The 14779-nt window shown below is 34.9% G+C and overlaps 1 protein-coding gene across 3 annotated transcripts in view; it reads left to right on the top strand.

Moving 5' to 3' along the window:
* Positions 1–14779, top strand: part of LOC106457978 — a 45863-nt gene that overhangs the window by 19795 nt on the left and 11289 nt on the right. Inside the window, exon 2 of one of the 3 annotated variants that reach the window (XM_022384090.1) lies at positions 5594–5703. The exons of the other annotated variants lie outside the window; for them this stretch is intronic. The gene's annotated coding sequence lies outside the window, so the exon portion shown is untranslated. The remainder of the gene's footprint in view (positions 1–5593; positions 5704–14779) is intronic. 3 annotated transcript variants of the gene reach the window in all.

Genomic DNA, 14779 nt, shown 5'->3' with positions numbered 1-14779 from the left:
CAGCCTTTTCTCAGATCTAATTATATGGCACATCTTTAGCTTCCTCCGGTTGTGTCTTTGTTTCTATACATTGCCAGCTTTTCCTCAGATCTAATTATATGGCACATCTTTAGCTTCCTCCGGTTGTGTGTCTTTGTTTCTGTACATTGCCAGCCTTTTCTCAGATCTAATTATATGGCACATCTTTAGCTTCCTCCGGTTGTGTGTCTTTGTTTCTGTACATTGCCAGCTTTCCTCAGATCTAATTATATGGCACATCTTAGCTTCCTCCGGTTGTGTCTGTTTTCGTACATTGCCAGCCTTTCCTCAGATGTAATGGCACATCTTTAGCTTCCTCCGGTTGTGTCTTTGTTTCTGTACATTGCCAGCCTTTCCTCAGATGTAATGGCACATCTTTAGCTTCCTCCGGTTGTGTCTTTGTTTCTGTACATTGCCAGCCTTTCCTCAGATCTGATTATATGGCACATCTTTAGCTTCCTCCGGTTGTGTCGTTGTTTTTGTACATTTCAATACTTCCTCATTAGTTTTTCCTTCTGTGTAGTTAATCGTTATTCGTTCGTCTATAATATTATCACATATCAAACGCTTTCAACTATCGATTAGTTTGATCAGATATAAAGTGAAGTTCGATTAAAAGTAGAGATATGAACTTATTATAACAGATAAATTATTATCTTTGACCAACAGAGACGATATAAGAACTTGTTTGTTCTAATTAAACAAAAATTTCTTGCTTGTTGGAATATATATTTCCATATTATTCTCTGTAACAACATGTTTATGGTCATTTTAGACAGTGTACATTACCGTCGATCTAACCACGCACCTTAACGCTTGTCCTCTCTATTACATTCTGCACATGTTTCTTAATCCTGCTGAAAGCATTCTTATTGGTGTATTGGTCATTCCATTTTTTTATACTTTCCGTTTCCACTCATTCTATGTAAAAAATGTGGCCATCCATATGAATATATGCGTATATTAACTTGATGTTTTTCGATAAACAGAAAAGCTATTCAGGTAATGTATTTATTGCATGTGACGTTAAATTTACAGTATATATTACACAGATGGTTTGCAGAAAAAATAGTTATCGAAACGAAAGTTTCTGGTTAATGGTATTTTAAGAGTCTTTTGATTACCGATTCATCTTTTTCTATGTTTCAGATGTGTTATACCCCCCCCTCTCTCACACACACACACACAAAGGCGCAGGCGAAAGGTAGATTAAGTCATGCATAAATACAGTTTGGTCTTATCAGTATTGATAGAGAAATCATCGAAGAAGTTTCCCTTATGATCAGAGACTGGAGAGTATCGTGTAGTATTTTTGGATCCGCCACTATAGCAAGAAGATTGCTACAACCTGTAATTAAGGAAACTAGTTGGTTTCGGCATGGGGGAGAGCTACAATTCTTATGTAACACAATCACGCTACAACCTGTAATTAAGGAAACTAGTTGGTTTCGGCATGGGGGAGAGCTACATTTCTTGTGTAACACAATCACGCTACAACCTGTAGTTACGGAACCTAGTTGGTTTTGGCATTAGGGAGCTACATTTCTTGTGTAACACAATCACGCTACCACCTGTAGTTACGGAACCTAGTAGGTTTTGGCATTAGGGAGCTACATTTCTTGTGTAACACAATCACGCTTCAACCTGTAGTTACGGAACCTAGTAGGTTTTGGCATTAGGGAGCTACATTTCTTGTGTAACACAATCACGCTACAACCCGTATTTAGGGAACCTAGTAGGTTTGGGCATTAGGGAGCTACATTTCTTGTGTAACACAACCACTTGCTTAGCAGAGCCAAACCGCAAAATAACTATACAAATATTGTAAAATGTTAACTTCAAATCAAAGAAGGTTAAGTTATGATCAATTTAGTGAAAATCCGACACATTATTTTCTTTCTGTTCTAACATTCCGATATATATACACACACACATATATATACGTATTCTAAAGATGGATTATTAAATAAATATCTTGACATGGAACCATTAGAGTAGTGATTATCATATCAGAAAATTTTGATGATGTGAGAAAACAGAAGAAAAGAAGACTCGTCAACCATTCGTATTTATAAACAAATTTATAAAGTTGGTTTTCTAGTAGTCTCAAGTTTTAATTTGACACTTGTCGCTTCAAGATAGTTAAGAATTACAGTTTCTGTACGTTAAGATTGACCATGCTGTGATTTTAATGTAAAGACCACTGAAATGTAACTTACTTAAAAGATACATTCAGATTATATCTCGAGAAAACAACAAAAAAAAACCACATCAGACTTAATTCAGTGTGACATCATATCCTTGCACTTTACAACTTCGTAGTGTTTGTTTGTAAGAATTTCGTATTTTGCATAACAACTTATTAAATTAAACGTTAGAAAATATAAGCTTCATTCTTGATATACTCTTAACAGTTGCTTATGTTCGTGGATTTTAAACTGTACTACAAAGATCAGGCTTATATGCTTAATCTTGTGGTTTATGCCTAAAAGATTATGAGGTAACTGTTTTGTACTAAATTACATAATTAAACCTATTATACACATTTGACTAATTCATACATAATAACTAGTTATTTCCTTTATAGATACTTCTAAGTGGTTAGAAATGTCCTTTCAACTAATCTTATAATAAATTAAAGTTAATTGTGATCCTCAAAACAAGACTTGCTGGAGATGAACTAAACATGTCTTTGTTCAGATATGTATCTTTTAGGGCTATGCAAATGCTACATACCTTACTGCCGTATGATTTCTTATTCACAATTTTCTTAAATTCTGATTTAGGACATACTAAATCCGGTTGAGATATGCGCTAAATTCAGCCTGGGATATTACTTTCTGTAAACTCCCTGGTCAAGGAACTTATCTACTGTTTCGTGGGACAGTTACATTGTATTTGTCTTCATCTTTTATGTGTGAAGGAATACCTCCTGAATATTATATGGAGTAGAGATACTTACGTATTTTAGTACCCGTTTTCATATTGCTGAACTACAGAGAGCCCATGTATTGTGAATGCAGTTTGACACTTTCACAAGGAGTTTTGTTCCAATGTTTGAGGAAGGAACTATTTTCGGAATCAAGATTTGCTGTAAAAGTCCTGTCTTTATGACACTGCTTTCTATATCTGCTTGTCATGATTGTTTCATTTGTTCTTCCATTAATTTCTAAGTTAAGTTTGTTTTAGTTCATTTTTTTTAAATACAGTTTATTTAATTTTCTTTTATTTCAGCCTTTACTACACGACTCAGTAATATATACTACTATAGAATCATCTGTATTCTTCTTCCAGCCATAATAGAGTATTTTACTTTACTCAGATTTCTACAATGTATCTTCTGGCTTTCATTTCGTCTATAATATATTGCCACACCTGTACTTCTACATAATGGGTGCACGAACCTCTAGTTTTTGTGAAGGTCGAGTGTCCGTGTGCTAGATTAATCTTGAGACTACTACAGATTGAAACAGATCTGGTGCAGTGATTACGACCTAAACTGCAGAAGTATTAGCTGATTTTTATATTCAATCTCTTCAGGTTATCTTCTGCTCTCCTACACTTTGTCAGATGCCTCAGATTTTTATCCAGCTGGCTTAGCAGCTGGATCATGGACTTCCACATCACGTATTATTGGTCATATCGTTTGGTCTTAAGCAGCTCAGTTGAGCTTGAAGGACGGGTAGAAAGGTGCTAAAAAGGCGTGACTGACCGTGGATTCACCGAGACTCATTGGGGTGATTTCTACACTGACCATTGGAGATTGAAATCCAACACTGTTGACTCCCCTCGCTGGATAACTGCTTTGGAAGTGGTCAGAGACGAGCTACAGCGGATCTACCTAGTTTGACAAACCTACTCCCAAAGGCATGGTTACAATAACAGTAAGCACGTCTGTCCAGTAACTAAAGACTTTTTACTCTAAACTGGTGATTAGCTTATAGTGACTAGAGAAGCTCAAATTTTCATCATTGTTGGTACTACTACCAATCACGGTTCAAGTATCAGCCATATTTCATTTATTGGTTTGAAATTATGGCAGAACAACGTATAGAAAGACCGTCAAGATTGATAATAGGTACAGTACCGGAAGGAGAAGTTACTGAAGCTTGTGTTACCTTGGCTACACTAACAAACTAAGATTGATGATCCTAGGTTGTGTATACACAATCTAAGTTCAGATTATCAGAGAAATCTCGAGAGGCTACTGATGGATTGTGCCAATGTATATGTCGGAACAGACATGGATAGGAAGAACAAACCTTACCCAGCATTACGTCGATTCGTGAGGCACGTGTCTGATAAAGCAACTGCCATGCATGCTTCTTTGCATAATCAGGATGTGACCAGAGATGAGATAGAACAGATACTTAAGGGAAGAATAATCCAACCTTCAAAGAGTGTTTGTTCAGCACCAGAAATTATCTCTAGAAAGTAATAAGGTACATCAGGGGCCTTTGTGGTCTCCAGGCATTTGAACTCAGTAACACACATCAGTATCTTTTAATTAACACACGTCAGCATCTTTCAGTTAATACACGTCAATATCATTCAGTTAACACGCGTCAACATCTTTCAATTAACACACGTCAACATCTTTCAATTAACACGCGTTAACATCCTTTAATTAACACACGCCAACATCTTTCAATTAACACTCGTCAACATCCTTCAATTAACATACACCAACATCTTTCAATTAACACTCGTCAACATCCTTCAATTAACATACACCAGCATCCTTCCATTGCTATGCACGCATGAACGTACTGATGTGTTGGCAGGATCCTGGTTTTCAGTTCACTAGATCTCACGTATGGCTACTAGAATGTTGAGAAAAGCAGTTCAAAAACTGCTTTCAGCACTCAAAAAGGAATTTGTTAATTTCACATTCTGCCATTCAGCCTTTGTAATGTACCAGCAACTTTTGATCAATTGGTGCAACGTGCATTACATGGTTTAGAATGATAACATTGTCTAATCTACATAGACGATATTTTGATGTTTGATCGCACATTTGAGGCTTCATATAATAATCTAAATATGGTGTTTCAGTTTTTGATACAAGCAACTCTGAAACTGAAACTTGAGAGAGATAAATTCACACAGATACGTGTATTTTTTGGACATATTTCTAAGTAGGAATGGATTGTCTATAGATCCTGTGAACATTTTAACAGTGGTAGACTGGCCTACATCTAAAAACACAAAATATATGGAGATGATTTTATTGACTGAATTCCTGCAGAGATGTCGAGCAATGATGTAAGTACTGTAGTTTCTGTATGACCCAAGTTAAAACTAATAATGTTAGGAAAGACTCTACCAACGAGTTGTAGGTTGCCGATGTCAGTAAATACAGAGAGTAATAATTCTGAAAACTAACCATGGTAATTGTTACGTGTTGGTGATAATCGATTATTTCACAAAGTAAGTAAGATTCGGTATTTCCTTTTTAGTCCAATAACACTTAGAAATTTGAGAACATTTCCCAACATAAAATAGTTCTTATCTCGTGCTGTGGGATAAAAGGCGCAGAATTTAATTTAGTTCAATGGTCTGATTTTTCTTTAAGTTACGCATTATGGACGACAAGAGCACTGGCTACAGTACTCCTTGAGGTCAAGAGAGGGGTCAACAACTTTCGCAGTTAACAACAAGCCAGGCAGCAGCATTGATGACACGGTATTGTATATACAGTCTATCTCTCGAGACTTTTGCTGCAATGATGAAATTGTAGATACAGATCTAATATTGTATTTTTATTTCTAATTTCTTTTGCTAATCAGTACAGTATCATGTTGTGTACCGTTCTCAAGATATCTGTAGAGAGAACAGAACCCAACCACTTTAGGTAGATGCTCATAATTTTGAGAATTGTATGGAAGGCCGTCAAAATTGCTATAACAGAACGTATTTGTTTGTATACGGTATCTGTGAAAGTGGTACATTTGGCTATGCATTGAAGATGTAGGAAACTTTGTTGTACGATTGGAATATGGATTCCACTATTCACTACTTAAACTGAAACTTGAACTCTTGATTGGTCTATGGATAGATTGACCTTACTGCTTTCTTGGTTTATCGTTGTTGCAGAGAACCGGTCAAAATAATAATTTTCACTTTGACCTCAAACATGTTCAGTTATGAGTCTTTCCTTAGTTCTAATTATTACTTTTCAGTTTTTTTCGTCTATAATGAGAAACATTCCGAATTTGGAACTGATCCCAACCTCAGGACTTAGTCAGCATGCTAGTTACGACAGGTTGAGACGATTCCTGAGAAGCTGTCTGTGCTGAGATATCTAATACCATGGTCGAGATTGGAGCAGAAATCGAAAATGATGGTGGTATATTAAGCAGCTGTTATAGTGATACCTATAGTTATACTTAGAAAAACCAGTGGAAAGTACATCTGTGCCATCTTATGTACGTTCGCAAAAATATTTCGACTGCGTATTACACGGTTCACCCCCAAAGGTATTCCAAATATCTATTCTAACTATGTAAATACGTTTGATTAAGCTCAAGTTAATAATGAATATTTGAGACTATCAGATCTCATACGGTATTCCACCTCCAAAAGACACACATCCGGTATTGCACATTTTACGGAATATTCACAGCCGTATGAGAAATCCAATGATACTTGTCAGCTCAAAAACTGAAAGAACAAGAGGAGATACGATTATTTTTTTTTTTTTTTGTGTGTAGATGGAGACATTTTTACTAAACTTTGCCTTAGATCATGGTATTTTTATAATACAATATCTATAGAGATTCTCGCACAGTCAGCAATAACAAAGAACTGTAAGAACAACCAGCAGACTTTCTGTCAAGGTTGCAGATATTTCGGAGAACATACTTTAGAAGAATCAAATTCAAAGCTTACCTGCTAGTAAGATAGCAAAATGATGGACCTGCTACCAGTGCGGCAGATATGGATGTGATCATCACTGGATACCATTGCAGAGCTTGCAGGCCATAAAATAGGCCAAAGAAGAATTTCCGCCAATGCTAATAAAAATACCTAACGGCCGAACACAAGCACGTCTATCTACAGGCCATGTATGTTCATAAAATTGTCGGGAGACGTGGATAGCCATGGCCAGAGCTAAGACTTTATTTAGTTTAGTTTGTTTGAAATCAAGCACAAAGCTACACAATAGGCTATCTGTGCTCTGCTCATCACGGGTATCGAAACCCGGTTTTTAGCATTGTAAGTCCGCAGACATACGGCTGTCTTACTGTGGGGAAGGGGCAGAGCGATGAGAGTGGTTAACTTCGGAAAGATAGAAAAGCAACATGACCAATATATCCATATAAAAAGCCACGGCAAAAGACTTCTCGAAGAATGAGACTGACCGGTGGGACAGCGGTAAGTCTTCGTATTTACAATGCCAAAATTAGGGGTTTGATTCCTTTCGGTGGATACAGCAGATAACCCGATGTGGCTTTGCTATACGGAAACATACACACAGCTCCCCACATTGCATGATTTTTAAACCTTTCGATCCACAGCTCAACATGTTAATCAGTAAACCACGCCCGGTTTGTACAATATCTCAGCTACAGACTTCAAAAGAACTCTTAAAAATTATACATGAATAGATATCTTTATATGTAGCTTTTGAGATAATAAGCCTATCATAAGTGCTATGAAAAATGACAAGAATCTCAAATATCCAAGTTTGAGGGTACTTGGCGAATTATGAGTTGCTAGCCGTGACTTCAAACGCCCTGTTTTTTGGTTTTTATTTTTAAAAAAAGAATGGACTGGGTGTGACCTGTTGAATAGCGTGTTCGGTCTGTGAATCCGAGGGTTTAAAGTTCATAGCATGTTGCTTCAAAAATGTAATTTGCACTTTGAGGGTGTGGGTATGCTTTAAGAGAATAATTTAAAGCCCACTATTTAGTCAGACAAGAGAGTTGATGGTGGGTTTTGTTGCCCGGCTGCCCTCCCTCTAGTCTATTAGTTCAAAATTAGGGACAGTTATGAGCAGATAGCACTTCTATAGCTTTGCGCGAAGAGTTTGAAAAAAAGCAACAAAAAACAACAGAGGATAAATTGAAATTACTTCGTAAAAAGTCTCCAAAATTGAGTTAATTGTTCGTAAAATCAATAAAGAATGTACAGAATCCAAGCAAGTGACCATCAAAGCCACGGACAGGAAGTCAATAAAATCGTTAAAACTACTGAGTTGTTTGATGAAAGTGACAATTATTTTTGAGAATCCTACTTCCGGTTCAAGTATTTTATGCTATAAAGTAACTTTTCTTTCATTTTTTTGTTATTCGATTAATAAATATATAATATGATCATTTTTTGTATTGTCTTGCTTTATCAAAGCAACTGCAAATATAAAACACTGTTGGGTTAACCGAGGTGATAGAAAATATTATCAAATATATCACAGATAACTTTTATAATCAAGTTATTTAATGAAGTTTTTGTTTATTTGCTTTTGTACACGCACAGGTTTAAGTTGTTAATAAACATTGTTTGTATTTAAATATAACGTTCTTATTCGAGCAACATGACAGTTTTTGTACACGTGCAGGATTAAGTTGTTAATAACCATAGTTTGTATTTAAAAATAACGTTCTTATTCGAGCAGCATGACAGTTCTTGTACACGTGCAGGATTAAGTTATTCTTGATCCAAGCATCATGCTTTTCTTTTTTATACATTCCAAGTGACCAAAATGGTGCCTTAGCTATGTAAGCTGTTCATAACACCCAGAATAATACCATCTGAAGATGATACTTGTGAAATGTAGAATAAGTAGATCTTCAAGCAGTGCCTGGGACATTCTCAAGTTTGAATAGTTTGTTAATTAAATGCACTCTTCTGATATTAATCGCACGATGTAATATGAAGAAAACAAATTATGGCTTACATGAAAGTATCGAAATGAACATCAGAATAATTGAGAATCATATTAAAGCTAACAATTTTACATTTTGATAACTTAAATTTCACTTGACAACAGTAATATTAATAGTTATCCTGAAAATATAAATAGTGATACATGGATAACATAGCGATTACCGTACTGTTGTTACTTTTCTAAATTTTTGTTAAAGTTACGTGACCAAAACAAAGCAAGTTCTTATATCTATGTTCTTCACAACTCTTGTGTCTAGTGACTGAAATCACGTTCTGAGCAAAGTTACAAGAATGAACGCCTTGGTGAAAAGATGCAGAGCAAAACATTGACGGTATATAATTTATAAGTTTGCCAAAAGATTTAAATTTTATTCGTTTGTTAAGCAAAATCTCTATATATATTTGTTTGCACTTTATTCGCTTACAACTAGTTTACTTCGTCTCGCAAGTTTTGAAAATCGTTTTCTGGTATGATAGAAGTTAGGCGTTTCAGTTGATTAGAACATAAACAATGAATATGTTGAGGTATAATATGTTTTGAAGCTCCTTTCATGATAGTTTGGTTAAAGAAAACGTCGTTAGTATAAATAAAAGAGCATTTGATTTGATTGTTTCAGAAGTTCCCATAAAGCTACACAAGGGCTATCTGTGCTATCCGTTCCTAATTTTGAACTGATACACTAGAGGGTTTGTTTATTTCTTGAATTTCGTACATGGCTACACAAGGGTTATCTGTGCTATCCGTTCCTAATTTTGAACTGATACACTAGAGGGTTTGTTTATTTCTTGAATTTCGTACATGGCTACACAAGGGTTATCTGCGCTATCCATTCCTAATTTTGAACTGATACACTATAGAATAGACTATAGAAAAAATAGCAAGCCAACAGCATCTACCTCCAACTCTTGGATTACTCTTGTCAAACAGAATATTTGGATATGAACGTCAGTCTTATAACACACCCAAAGTGCAGAACACGATTCTTTTTTTCAGTGGTAGCGAGATACGAACCACGGAATCTTAGATCTATAGTATAAGTACGCTAACAACTAGCTCTCGTCTATACAACTATACAGCAGCATCCACAGTAACCTCTTGGACTACGCTAATACAAAAGTAGGATTTTACTATCATTCTTATAACGTACCCATGGCCCCAAAGTGGGGAGTACAATTTAATAACAAAAGATCGCTAACTTTGGACCGTTGGATTCACAGTTAGGCACGGTAGCTACTTAGCTACGCCCAGCCCATCGAGTAACACATTTGTTTTATTTGTTTTACCTCATTAGCAAACATTTTAATTTCGAATGTATAATTTGTTAAATAAATTAAGAAATTGTATAAATGATACATTGTTAATACCTAAACTGCACGCAGAGTTGATGATTTCAGTTCATAATTAATCAGATAACTAAAGTACTTGTCTGAAAATATGAAAAATGATTTTACATTTAAAAGCTCGCTTAAATAACACTTATGATCAATAAAAAATGCACATGTTCATTCACTATGCATAGTGTGATTCGCGCATCACATTTTTGATTTACTACTTTGACAGAAATGATGCTCATTTTCAGATTCAGGCCACACTTCAACAAAAGTGTCAGATCAACTATTCATGATATTCTGCTGAATAGAATTTAATTTAGAATATCTGATATCTTCTCAGGAAACTGTGTGCATCGGAAACCTCCTCCTTTATTCACAGGAAAAATTCCACAGAGAATATTATCACACAGAATGCGATTTCCATGAACGTCAGGGAAAGTTGGTGAAAACCGTATATTGAATGGCTTTTATCAAATTTAAGTTCATTCACCGAAACTTCAATTTTTTTTCATTGTAACACATATTTTTAATTATATAACAAATTTTTCACAAAAACAGAAATATACTATTATATCATCCAAATAAAGCCAGAGGTAACACTGCCAGTTTGAGAAGGAATAAGCCAATGAATATGTAGGGTAAGTTCGCTGTCTTTCTGCACTTAATATTTCACGTAGAAAAGAATATACATAATCATAAACATATCAAAATAAGATTCAGATATTTGTGGAAAGTTTAAAGTTGTGATTAGGGTGAAATACTGAATAACTTAAACTGCATGCGGTTATAAAATGTGAGGTTCTTCTACGTGGAAATTCCATCTCAAATAACAGCATTACAAGCGACGAAATCCCTTCAAAGCTTGAATAAAATCATAAAATGTAAACTCAAATACTGCAAACAGTTTCAGTCTCCGACAAAAACTAATTTTTTTTCTTCTACCAGGGTAAGATATTTTCGACTTCCCAAGATATTTCTTGATTATCAAATAATGCTATTAGGTGTTACAGCTAACTCAGTATAATTTAAATAAAAATTATGGGCACAAATATACACGTATACTTTCAAAACGTAGAGCAAAAATAGGAAAAAGTTAAATTAAAAATTATATACATATTATGTTACTGCCAGAGTCTGTCAGTATTGAGTTTAATGCACGAAGTTTTATATTGAATTATTTCACAAAACTGACATATTTTTTCATCACTTACTATTATCCGAACAGTTGATCAGATGCAAGATATTTCACTTTCATGTAACATCGCTATTACTTTACCCAAAGTTAAGTTAAGATGAAGCTGTGTTTTCAATGAGTACTCCTTAAAGCAGTCTTATGTTTGAGCAAATAATAAGAACAATTTTAAACATATATATGTGGATCTACTTAAATATTAATGATACGTAGCAAGTAGCATTTCGTATTATATATTAGTACATGGAGCACTGAATAGTAAGAATCCATCATTTAGCTTCAACGGTATAATGAGATGTAATTCATAAAGAGTATCCTCACTTTCCATTTAGAATTCTTGGATCACAATTTTATATTTTGATCAAACAATACCAACAAAATACCAGTAGTTTGAGAACCAATTGTAATTATAATCTGAAATACGTATCTGTAAGCAATTTTAATATTTTGGACAGAAAAAGTAGCATCAATTTTGAAAAATTAGGGTTAAACTGTAGGAAGGTCTCTTTTTTAATATGAAAATGTAAACAGTATAGAGAGCTAAAACCAAATAATTAGTATTACTGGTTATTATTACCCTGAAATAAAATAATATTATCCAATGATACTACTAAAAATTTAAAAGTAAACAATAGATTCTGAAACCAGTTTATTTGTTTCTGATATTCGTTCAAAGTTACACAGGATCTCTACGCTAGTCATCCTTAGTTTTGAACTGATAGACTAAAGAAAAGATAGCTAATCCATAACACTAGCCGCCAACCCTTGTGCTACTCTAATCGAATATTGGGGTTAAATCATCGCTATTTTAATGCACCCACGGCCCCAAAGGGCGGAGTGTTTTTTTTCAGCAGTTGGAATCAAACCACTGACCCTCAGATTTACAATCCGGCATGCTTTAAAAATGAGCCACACCCAGTACGAAAGCAATTTATGTCAGTAAATGTTGCAAACGGGTTTAAAATCAGACAGTAGAGACTGAAACTAAATACTATTATTGAAGTAACTACAGAGGATTCAGACGAAATTGTACTGTTGAATATTACTATCAAAATTTAAAAGTAAACTTTTATTTTAATTGAGATATTACTTCAATTAGCGTTAATACCTAATATAGGTGAACGAAAAAAGCGTTGGAATTTTCTATTTTGGAGATCATTGAGAGTAATTCCTTGTCACGATTTTCCTCCAGCGTCATTAGATACACAGGAAAAAGATTTAAACTTAAATATCTCAAAGTTACTGAAATAAGTGATCATGAGATATATTTCTATGAAACCTTTCAAATGAAAAGACCCCCCCCCCAAAAAAAAACACATTTATCTATAACAGAGCACACGTGGTATTATCCAGAGCACACGTGGTATTATCCAGTGTACTGATTTACCTATCTAGACAATAATAAATAGTTACTGATAATAACAATATGAAAGGCAGAAAATGTGCAGGGTTAAAACAGGATTTCTAACTTTGGTAGTTTGAAACAAAGTAACCAAACAAAAAGTAAGGTAGTTTAAAAGTAATATTTATTTCGAACGAAACAATGAAAAGCCAAGACAGTGCTGGTTGAAAGAACTCTTTACTCGAGAAGTTCCGAAAGAACATTTAAGTGAGACCAAGCAGAAATAACGTAATATCTCCTAGAGTACATACGCTATCTATGTCTCCGGTTATATCAATCTACATGGATTTACATCAAACTATTTAACAATGAGAAACGAGAACAACTACACGTCATTCACATTCCAGAACTGATTTCTACTGTTAAATCTATATCCATAGCTGTGTCTGCGCATGTATGTGAAGTTTCGAAAATTTTAGGTGAACAATAAATGTTCATCTGTGTAGAAGAGTACTTTATTGATATCGACTGACACCCACAACAGAGATTGTCTGAGGGACAAGTTTAATCATTATACTTTGTATTGATATCGGTTGACACCCACGACAGAGATTGTCTGAGGGACAAGTTTAATCATTATATTTAGTATTCATATCGGCTGATACCCACGGCAGAGATTATACTTTGTATTCATATCGGTTGTCACCCACGACAGAGATTGTCTGAGGGACAAGTTTAATCATTATACTTTATATTCATATCGGTTGACACCCACGACAGATATTGTCTGAGGGACAAGTTTAATCATTATACTTAGTATTCATATCGGCTGATACCCACGGCAGAGATTATACTTTGTATTCATATCGGTTGACACCCACGACAGAGATTGTCTGAGGGACAAGTTTAATCATTATACTTTGTATTCATATCGGTTGACACCCATTACAGAGATTGTCTGAGGGACAAGTTTAATCTTTGAAAATGAGTAGTTGTAAACCCCAAACCCAAATTATATACACAATCCATAAACCCTCACTCACACATACGGCAACAAACGTAATTAAACTAACGGAACGATATTATTACATTACGTTTCTCTACAGTAGAAGCCAAGTAAAGTTTGACTGCTAGCACTAGGAAGTTCCTAATTTTGAGCTGGTAGGCAGCTCGTCAATACTGCCCATATGAAGTTCTTAATTTTGAAATGGTAGGCAGCTCGTCAGTACTGCCCATAGGAAGTTATTAATTTTGAACTGGTAGGCAGCTCGTCAATACTGCCTATAGGAAGTTCTTAATTTTGAACTGGTAGGCAGCTCCTCAATACTGCCCACAACCAACTATTGGTGTAGTTTTGACCATCACTCTTAAATACCAAGAACCTAAAGTGAAGAGCGTGATTTTATGTGTGGGTGGGCAGCAACGGGACGCCAACTTCGAATCCACAGTCTGGCAGCACGCCAACAACTGTGTCAGTACTATTAAAATAAATTTTAGTTTGCATTAATATTAATGTTACCGATGTTATCTTATCAGTTCGTGCATAGGGTGTGCTACACAGCTGCGTTGTAAAATCCTATTGATTAAATGTGAAAAACTTAAAAACTATAAAGAACAAATATGTATATATAAAGAGCTTAGATGTAAAATGAGGTAAACGTCATAACTGAACAACCAATGACATTGTATGTGCATTGATTGTTCACTGTTAAATTAAAGCAAAATCCCAAAAGTTATATTATACTTCTGTGTATGTGTATTACGTTACGTATGGCAAGTATATTTTTTTAGAGTTGTATATCTTGGACAAGAATGTTTAAAACAAATTTCACAACCTTATGTCTAAACTGAAAGGAAAATAAACACCAGTAAGTTTTGGACCAGGAACGACAATATGGGGAGAAAATCGCCCGCCCACCTACAAGAAGATGGAGTTTGTTTGTTTGTTTTTTTAATTATGCACAAAGCTACACGAGGGCTATCTGTGCTCTGCCCACCACGAGTAT

The sequence above is a fragment of the Limulus polyphemus genome, unplaced genomic scaffold (assembly GCF_000517525.1).
Source record: "Limulus polyphemus unplaced genomic scaffold, Limulus_polyphemus-2.1.2 Scaffold400, whole genome shotgun sequence".
Taxonomy (NCBI): domain Eukaryota; kingdom Metazoa; phylum Arthropoda; class Merostomata; order Xiphosura; family Limulidae; genus Limulus; species Limulus polyphemus.
The sequence above is the reverse complement of the archived record's forward strand: the minus strand, read 5'-3'. Positions and strand labels throughout refer to the sequence as shown.